Source organism: Cyprinodon variegatus, unplaced genomic scaffold, assembly GCF_000732505.1.
Source record: "Cyprinodon variegatus isolate N-32 unplaced genomic scaffold, C_variegatus-1.0 Scaffold401, whole genome shotgun sequence".
Lineage (NCBI taxonomy): Eukaryota > Metazoa > Chordata > Actinopteri > Cyprinodontiformes > Cyprinodontidae > Cyprinodon > Cyprinodon variegatus.
In genome coordinates this window covers 436900-446830 of record NW_015150854.1, presented here as the reverse complement: position 1 = coordinate 446830, position 9931 = coordinate 436900, and positions in this window count along the sequence as shown.

Sequence of the window (9931 nt, the reverse complement as noted above, 5' to 3'; positions counted from 1 at the left end):
GTACAGCATTACAAAGACATTTCTGCTTCCTATAGGTAATGTACTGCAAACGTGAAAAAAACAGGTAATCGATAAAGAATCTGTTGGTAGCACTGGAGTCTTCAGATAGCTAAGACTCCACTGAAAATCAGACATTTCTGATCCAGATTGCGCAAAGATAATTTCTCCATATTTTTACAAGTAATATCTATTAGCGCCAAGTACAAACATAGAGAGGTTTGCAAAAATACTCACATGCCTTGGAGGTTTTTATATTCAATCAACCATCTAGCTTTTTTACCAGGGCAGTAGCATTATTATTGTAAAGTAGAAGATACAACTATACACATTTGTCTGTGTTTTTAAAAAATAAAATCAAAATAAAAAAAATAATGAGGTTCTGCTATGTTTCAGATCTTTTAGATAAATTATTTAATTGCAATTCCGTTGGGGTATCTCTTTACCTGGATGGCCAGACTGACTAACATCCTGTATTTTTCAGTAATTTCCATAATGTTTAGACAGCAAGGGTGTGGAAGATTACACTTGTGCCAGAATTACCCAAAATGCAACAGCCCTCTTCTATAATCATAGCAGTCAAGATTGCAGCTGCAATGGAGGAAGGTTTCATTGTTACCCTGTATTATGTGCCGATGCGGATGTGTATATTTTTAAAATTCAATTTTAGCAACTGGCTACTTTAACAGTTTTTTTTTTTTTCAATCTAAGCTGTTTGTTAATGACTCCGTCAGTCCTGCCCTCATCCCACTTTTCAAATTGGGCTCCTTTCAAGACTCTAGTTTGCCAGGATATGTCTTTACTAGCTTAACACATCTATAAGAATACATGTTTTGCGATTATTCTATAGATCAAGCTCAGTTCATGGATGCAAAATCTTTGATTTAAAAATTCCAATTAAAATAAAATATAATTTGCCACATATTAAAAAATATATATTTCGGTCTAGATTTTAACTTGGCCACTCAATATAAAAATGCTTTGGTCTTAACCATTCCACTGTAGCTTTGGCTGTATGTTTAGGGTAAATCTGCCCCAGTCTTAACCCCTCAGCAGCTTCAAACAGGTTTCCTTTCTCTGTTTAGCTTCACCTAGCTTCTCATATGATACCAACAAAAAGGCAAAAAGCCCCACAGCATAATACTCTTACTACCTTGTTTCGCGATTGTATGGAATTTCAATATGATGTACAAAAATTTATAAGTTTTCACAACAAACCAGACCACCTTCTTCCACACGTTTTAGAATAGTTCTTTCAACAATAGCCTTCAGCTTCACACGCTCCATCACATGGATATGTGGAATGCACAGCTAGACAATTCAAGGTGCTTTACATGAACTAGACAACAAAACAGATGAAAAACAAAAGCAGAATAAAAGCAAAAACATTTATAAAACAAATAAAATAATTGGACCACAAAAAAGCAGAATACAAGCAAAATGACAAAAGCAGGTAGAGAAGAAAATAAAACAGTTAAATCCAAAAAAAAAACTATTTTAAAAGTGACCTCCTTCAAAACTCTGCAGCTCCTTCAGAGATACTATGGGTTTATTATCTTCTTTAAAAAAAAAATTCTCAAAAAAATGTATTGATCTATTTGGTTGTAATGCAATGAAGTCAAAGTGGTTTTCTCCATTTACTTTTAGTCTTTATAGTCTTCTTTTTAGTCTTCCTTTGTTAGGATAATGGAATGATAATCTCAGCTATAACATATAGTATAATATTGTGCAGGGTTCTTATATTCTGGGAAAATTCACTCTATGTGCTTTCCATTAAGTATGAAGTATATGTTATCAGGCACTAAATAAGACTTATTCTCATTTCAATAAAGGCTCCATCTTTATAGGTAGCCAGACCCCCCTCCCACCACGTCACACTACCTAATTAATATCACATCTAAATAAAATTAACAGGTCTTACTTTTCAATATCTTAAACCATTTTGTTAGAATTTGCAGTAAAAATCTATCTTAAAAAGGTGTACAAATCTAGTTCAGTCAGACAACTGGTGAAAGGTTCACTCTTTAAACATGATTCTCAGCGTGCTTTGAAGTGATGAACCTATTTCAGTCCCAGGTGTCTAGGTTAAAAGCATGCAGGTTATGTGGGAGGAAACATTCAAGTTAAATAGAAAACACAGATTGGAGGGTTATGTTTGATGTGGGTGAGATAAATTATTTGTGGAACACATATGAAGCTCTATTTGATCGCCTAAACTAGCTCATAAGCATTTACCCATTTTTACCTCACCTGTAAATTTTCCAAGGTTTTCCTGCAGAACATGTTTGAATTATAGACTCAGACATGCTCTCTAGAACTGTCATCCTCTCATAGTGCATCCTGCTGCTGTCTAATCCCCAGGCAAGGTATACACAGCAGGTGTCCACAGGTCATGAACGAAACTACATTCAGGCCATCTATATCTCAGTTGTACAGATGGGTCTGCAAAAATATGATATGAAGCATGTGATGGTGTGGACAGCATTGGATTTTTATCGATTTGGGCTAAAGCCCTGATTCTGTTGAGCTGGGCTGAACCACTCAGTCTTTATCACAAGAAGTGGCTGCTGAGAACTGGTAAACCAGAAGCTGTGGGCCTTCCAACTTGGACACTAGACACTAAAACTACCAATAATCTACAAGGAATTTCATTAATTACCAAAGTTTTACTTATTTATTTTTCTTATTAAATGAACAACAGGAAATTAAAGGTGGACATAAGGTAGTTTCTCTGAGGTGGTAATTTGTTGCCATCAAACTCTACAGTTGTATAGCTTTAAATTTACAAAAATTTACATCTCTATATATTTTAAATGGACCTGCAAAAAAACCTGAGTGCATTAGTAGAAGTAAAAAATTATGATCACCAAAATAACTTTAAAACTTTACAAATTTTCTTTTCTAAACAAAGATGGTATAATTTTTTTAATAACTTGGTTACTAAGTTAATAAAATACAAAATAATATATCTGCTGTTCATGATCTTGAATTTGAAAACAAAAGACTAATTCTCCATAAACTGAAATATAGATACCGGTATTTTTAATTTGACATTTGTTTTCTGTGTGAATGTTTAAGTGCTTTGGGGGATTCCTAATGGTTTGGCGATCCTAAGCAGCTGCTTAGTTTGCTAAACCCTCTAGTCAGCTCTCTTGACCACTCTCAGGAGAAAGCTCACAAGGCTGCCTGCTTTTTAGTTTCAAAGATCCAGTTCTTAATTTGTTGTTTGGCTAAGTGCATTTAGGCATTTAAATGCAGTGAAGGTTAGAGGTCAGGAAGGAATGGGCAGGCTGGTTTAACATTAAAGTCAACAACAACTACTTAAATAAGCAGTTGTTATAGGCAAGATATGAGTAATAACGTCTTTGAATGAAAAACATGTTCAACCATTGAGCCCATAGGCGTAAGAAACAGATTACCACACTAAGTGCTTAGTAGTTAGGAACAGACTCCCCGGCAAGTTGCTTGGTTCAGTGAGAGTTGATTTCAGATGCAGTTTATTGTATTTTAGGCTCAGAATTTAGCCAAAAAAAAAAATTAGGAACATAATTTCTTCATTCCTGAAATACCTAAAGGCTCTGGCTTTTAGCTTAGTATATAAGGATAAATTGATATTTTCTTTTCACACTGGGGCACTTAATAAGAATTGAACATTTTCTCATGCAGGGTTTACATGTTCATCAATTTCTGCAGCCTGAAAATATGATACCCTAATTAATATCTCTATGACCATAGAGTAAATCATCCTCCAGCTGGTACTTCTATCAGAATGACATTCAATGCCCCTTAAAGTTACCATATACTGATTTTAAGGAGCAATTTTTAAGGTTGGTGGGAATGGAAGATTGACATTATGAACATTCAGGATGTCAGTGTGGAACACAATCAAAGGAGTGTTTCAAACACCTTGTGGTATGATGGAGTCTTAGGGCCAGGCTAGAGATTTTTTATTTTTATTTCGAGAATAAAGTTGTAATATTATGAGAATAAAGTCATAAAATTACAAGAATAAATTCACAACGAGAATAAAGTCATAAAATTGCGAGAATAAAGTTGTAATATTATGAGAATGAAACCATAAAATAATGACAATAAAAGTGTAACATTAAGAGAATAAAGTCATAAAATTACGAGTATAAAGTCGAAAAATTACAATAATAAAGTCGGGACATTATGACATTAAAGTAATAAAATTACAAGAATAAAGTTGCAATATTATGAGAATAAAGTTGTAATATTATGAGAATATGGCCCCAATATAACAAGAATAAAAATTGTATTTTATGACAACTCTTACATAAAACACTTTCCTCCCTAAAATGAGGAATGTCGAGCATCATGTGAAGTTATATTTTAGCTCTGGTTTGACAAAGTTGTGCGGGCACACATTTAAAGCCCAATATAACACTATAAACACAAACAAACACAAACAAAAATGCTAAAACAGGTTCTATGAGATTGTCAGAGTTTCATCGTCTAGTTTTGCTGTTAAAATTTGTTTCTTAAAAAACAAAGGTCACTGTTTTCACACTTGCACAACCAAGATTTACTCACACTAAAGATAAAAAGAGTTTATTGCTACAAATGGACTAAAGTTTTTTTGTTCTGATTTCATATGTGAAATCCAGGATGCCACAGAGATGTGCAAGTGATTATAATAAATGGGTTATGGTTCAGATTTAAAGGTAATGATGGGTAGGATACTTATTGGTACAGATATGAAGGAGTTGCAAGGAAGGAAGGTCAGTACAGTGTAGTCACAGAAACTGAGATCAGTATGCTGCGTCTTTTTTCTTTCTTCTAGGTGGCAATATGAAAGGTACTGGAGCTGCAGAGGGTGGACAGGCAGGTGAGTAATGGTGGATGGTCGTAGAGGGTTCCTGACAGTATAAACCAGTTCATCACATCTGCCTCTGGGAATCCACACCTCTTTAAGCTCCCCCGACTGGGTTGATGAGCCCCATCAGTAAGAAGACAACAGTCGGTTACACCCTGAAATCCGAGGACATAGAGACTTAGACACACACTCCAACCAACACATAGCCCTGTGGATATGGCAGCCATGCCATGAATGGTGATCGGTAGAGAAGGGGAAAAATTTTTTTAGGCAAGCATGCAGTAATAGGCTTGTTAGATAGAAATCTTCTCTTAGTGCCCTATGAATCCTTAAACAAAAAAAAAAAACAGAACCAGTAATGTCAGTTTAAAAGGACAAGGATAGTCGAGCTAAAAATTATCTTCATAATTTAAATGATGAGTACCTATATGCTCTGGTCTATGTTGGACCTGAAGGTCTAAAGGGACCATGCACTGAACAGATTTTACGTCGGTTTAAAAGATTACACAATATAATTTACTTTGCTGAGCTATAGAGGTTCTGAGAGCTGCAGTGACAAAAGAACAACATCATCTATTCTTCATCAGGTGGCAGAGTCTTTCAGCCAAACCCACATCATGCTCCTGGAGATGAATGCACTCTCCTCAGACTGTTTGGCACTTTAAACAGGAGGAAAACACACATATGTTGTAATGGAGACAGAGTGAACGAGCACAAATAAAAGCTTGGGACTGAGCACTGGAACAGGGGAGGAAAAAAAACACAAAAGGCTGAAGTGGAGAGGGGGAAACTAAACAAAAAAAAATAAGAGAGCCAGTAAGGCTGAGTTAGTTGCTTGGAAGGGGTGGGGAGCACAGTACGAGGAGGAGAGAGGAGAGGTAATGAGGCCAGTGACTGGCTTTACACCTCGTCTCTGTGGAAACTAATTGGGAGAGAGCTGGAGGGCACTAATTTGAGCACTCTGCTGGGTAAATGTAGTGCAACGGACTATGAAGGGTAAATCAATGTACTACCTCTCCACACATCTCACCTTCTTTCTTTCTTTACCTCACATCCACCCCAAAACCCCATTATTGTTTCCTAATAAACATTCTATTGACTTTTGGTGAGCTTCTGGGCATAAAGGTATTGACCAAAGTAGAGATCATGCCTACTGATGAGACTCAGCTCAGCGGAGAGAAGGTTGGACATTTAGATAGGTAAAAGTCAATGTGCCATCAGAATATAATATGGTAGAGGTATATGGCACAATTTGGCGTTAATGTGTGGTATTGTTTATGATATGATTATCAAAATTATTCCAAACAACATAAAGGTTGTAAAAACAGTAATACCCCCCTCATATAACAAAGAAATGGTGACCCAGCTTGTTGGATTAGAAAGGAAACCAAACGGTGGTCTACACGGTGGCTAAAGCTGTAGGCTACAGGTCTACCACTGGCTAAATGTTACACAGTGTTTCTTTAATGAGGGAATAACACTGGCTGCAATATTTAAATTACATAAATGAAAATTATAAAAGGTTATAAACTATTTTTCTTTATTTGCTATTGGATGTTGTAGTTCAAAACTGTAAATGACATAAATGCATTCACATAAATGCATGTCCAGTTTCTCACCAGTTCAAGCTCCTCGTCCATCCGTTACTGCTGTTCTGTTTTCCGGCATGGTCTTTTCATTTCAGAGGGAGTGGTGGTTCCAAATTTATGACAACCTTGCTTTTTTCAGTCTGCCCCGGGGCAGCTGTGACTACCATGTAGCTTTCCACCATCAGCGTCTGAATGTGTGAATGACTGAATATAGCGTAAAGTACTGCGGGGTAACCTGGCTTGAAAAAGCACTATAATAAGTACAGGCCATCAGTTAACTGCACAGGTAATTGATCTTAAAATATAAAAAACTATTCTTAACTCTACATTTCAGAATTAATCAGGTTTTTAGCAATTTGTTTTTTCTCATTGCATGCTGTCAGGATGCTGCAAAAAGTGCACACACTCAGTAAATAATCCTATTCACTTTTACTTCATCAAGGAAACTTATAAACTACTCCTACTTTTTTAACGCATTTTCAACATGTTAGATGCACAAATAGAATACCACCGGGCTCCAATACATAAAAAACATGAGTGCTAGTTTCTCCTCTGTGCATGTGTTCTTTGATTTACACGCATGCACAGCCTTCCTTCCTCCTGCTGTCAATTTGAAGGTGTTAATGGCTTGTTATACTCCTGCAACAGTGTGTCGCAGTGAGCTTGTCGCAGATATTTTTGATTTATGCCCAATATTGAAGCATGGTCTGCGCTATGTTATTCCACACCACAATGCAAGAGGGACAATCATGAGTTAGCTGTGGGTCTAGATACGGCGGAGGTGGTGAGGAAGTGGGGGTAAGTTTGTGTGACAACGGAGGGACATGAGGCCCAAAAAGAGCGGGGATCCAGGTGGAAAAAGGGTCTCAGCGTTCTCGTGCACGTCGCTCTTCTAGCTGGTCCAACTTTATGAGTCGTTTTCCACAATGGCAGTCATACAGACAAAACAAGCAGGTGAGGTACCAAACAGGAAATATATTTTTGTAGATCAGATGTAGATTTGACCAATCAGAGGCCTCCTGTCTGCGGCACTGTCTGCGGTCACCTAATTTTGGATAGGTGCAGCTGAGTGTCTGCAGAATGGGCGGGTGCATATTTACATTCACTGTGACACACACGCAGACGACCTGGTTTCTGAGTACATAAATCAGCAACCCACCTGTGATTGGCTACTTTTCAGAAAATCCCATATTCTGACTTATTAAGTAACCAGGTAACCAGCTATCTCCCCGTTTCCACCTAATGTTTGAGCTAGAAAAAACACTATTGGGTTATTTGACAGGAACTTCTTTTTGACAATGTCCTCTGACCATTTTAACAGACACGCTACAGCCAATCAGAATATAATATTGATCCAGAGCATGCCATATTTAATGAGAACTCTGCTGACCAACTTCCAACTTTTTAAGAGAAGCGGTTAGCCTGAAGTTGCTCGCTAGGAAGAGGAGTACAGCCTCAAAAGGAAGGATTTCCTGAAAAGCAGCCAATTATAGGTTGGTTACTTTGTCTAGTGGGTAACGCCTTCAAAGTGACAAAAGTTGACATGAACGCACAGAAACAGGTCCACACGCAACAAAGAGAGAATCTATTAGCGCTTAAAAAGCAAACCTAGAGTGCAAAAGAGCAGCACACACTCATTTTTGTGATACATTTAGGGCCTCATAGTATTAAATCTGCAGTCATAGAACATTAAAATGTGCATATGTAGTAGTATACGTGTGTTTTAAATAAAACTGCTGATATGAGTTTTTTTTTTTACACGTGGACTTTTGGCACAATATTAATGTTTAGTCACATTTTTGCTCCAGCCTTTAACAATATGTTCACCTACTTTCATAGAACGTATTTCTATTTTATCTAGTATGTATGTTCCAAAAATAAAAGACAGAATGTATAATTACTCCTTTTAGGGATGCAACGGCGGCTTTAAAAGGGAGCCAGATTTTGGTGGGGTCTAAGAGGGTATTTAGCTTTACAATCAAGTTTGGGAATACTACAAATCTCTTAGAGTTATTTAAGAAAAAATATAGCAATAAACACAGACTGATGTGTTCTTGTTCATGTATAGCTTTTTAGGATCCTGATTTTCTTAAAAACATTCATCCTGAAAACCTGAAAAGCCCCTGATATGAGAACGGTTGCACAGTACCAAGTGATTATGTGTGTTTGCTCAACTCCACCTTTCATTGTAGCACTTGAAGGATGCTCACAGCTCTGCTAGGCGCCATCTGCCCCCCTTACTCCCTCTCTGCGACAGTGCCTTGCAGCTCGGCCCCCCCTGGGAAATAGCTGTGGATAAGTTATTCAATTAGAGGGGCATTATTGGCCCTCTCTCTCAGAGGACAGAGCTGATGATGCTGTGATTATACTGCCCTGCATTCCTTTATGGCTCAGCAACCTCTTCCTCGTTGCGCGTCTGCGTGCGTACCTCCACACACACACCTTTGTGTTTGGATTTCACAACATATGTGTGTGGCCGCAAATCAGCAAATAATGTTTGCAGGGTAAATGGATGTAGGTTAAAAATAAGGGGGTCTATCAGAGACGCTTGGGTAGTTTCAAATAGGCCCATTTCAATTTGAATTGAAACACACAGACAGAGACTCTTGCACAACATATACAGGCTGACCATGGATCAGCCCAAAGAGGATGGAGAGGAGTCCCTGTCTATCTGTTTATATGGAGAGACAAAACATGCCTGACAAGGCTTTAACTATTTTTTTTATTCTTAATAAGGAACTTTTCATTGTCACTAGAAGGGATCATTAGGGCTTGATCATAGGTTTTCTGTTTCATACAGGAATCCGGTGTTTTCTTTTGTCATCAAACAACAGAAGCAACACTTCTCAGCTTAAAGAAACACAAAGAGAGACATCTCAGAAGCACAGAGGCCCTCCACAACAAGTTCAGAACACACTGACTCTACTTGGACCAGTGAGGTGGTCTTTAAAGTGTTGCCATGATGGGACGGCCCCTATCTGCCCAGTGCAGATCCACAGATGCCCTCCCGAGGGGACTGGCTACAGGGGAGCAGGGCAGTGGGCCTGGAGCCTCATCTGCTCTGCCCAGAATACAAATAGGTCAGTGTGTGGTGAAAAAGAGGGCTTCAGATAAACACACACACAGAGCTACACCAACACACTGACCATGAAATAAAAGGGGTCTTGCCAACTGAATTCCTCTATTGGCCATGATGGGAAGGGCCATCTGGTATCAATGTGGGGAAGTCAAGCAAGCTTGTGAATGTGCACACGTCCATATTCCCAACCAGATACAAACCCCCTTCCCTACACACACCAGACAGAAGTGTTTTCATAAAAGAGAATCATGGTTGAACCTGAACATCGTGTGAGGGACCTCTAACGATTCATTTCCAGGATGGGGTTCTTTTGGCATCCAAACCTTATATTTTTCTGGTAAAGATGTCATTTATTTCTACAAAGCCTTGAAAAAAGAAATTTAGAAACTAATGTAAAGTAACAAACTTGAATTTTTCACTGTCCAGGTG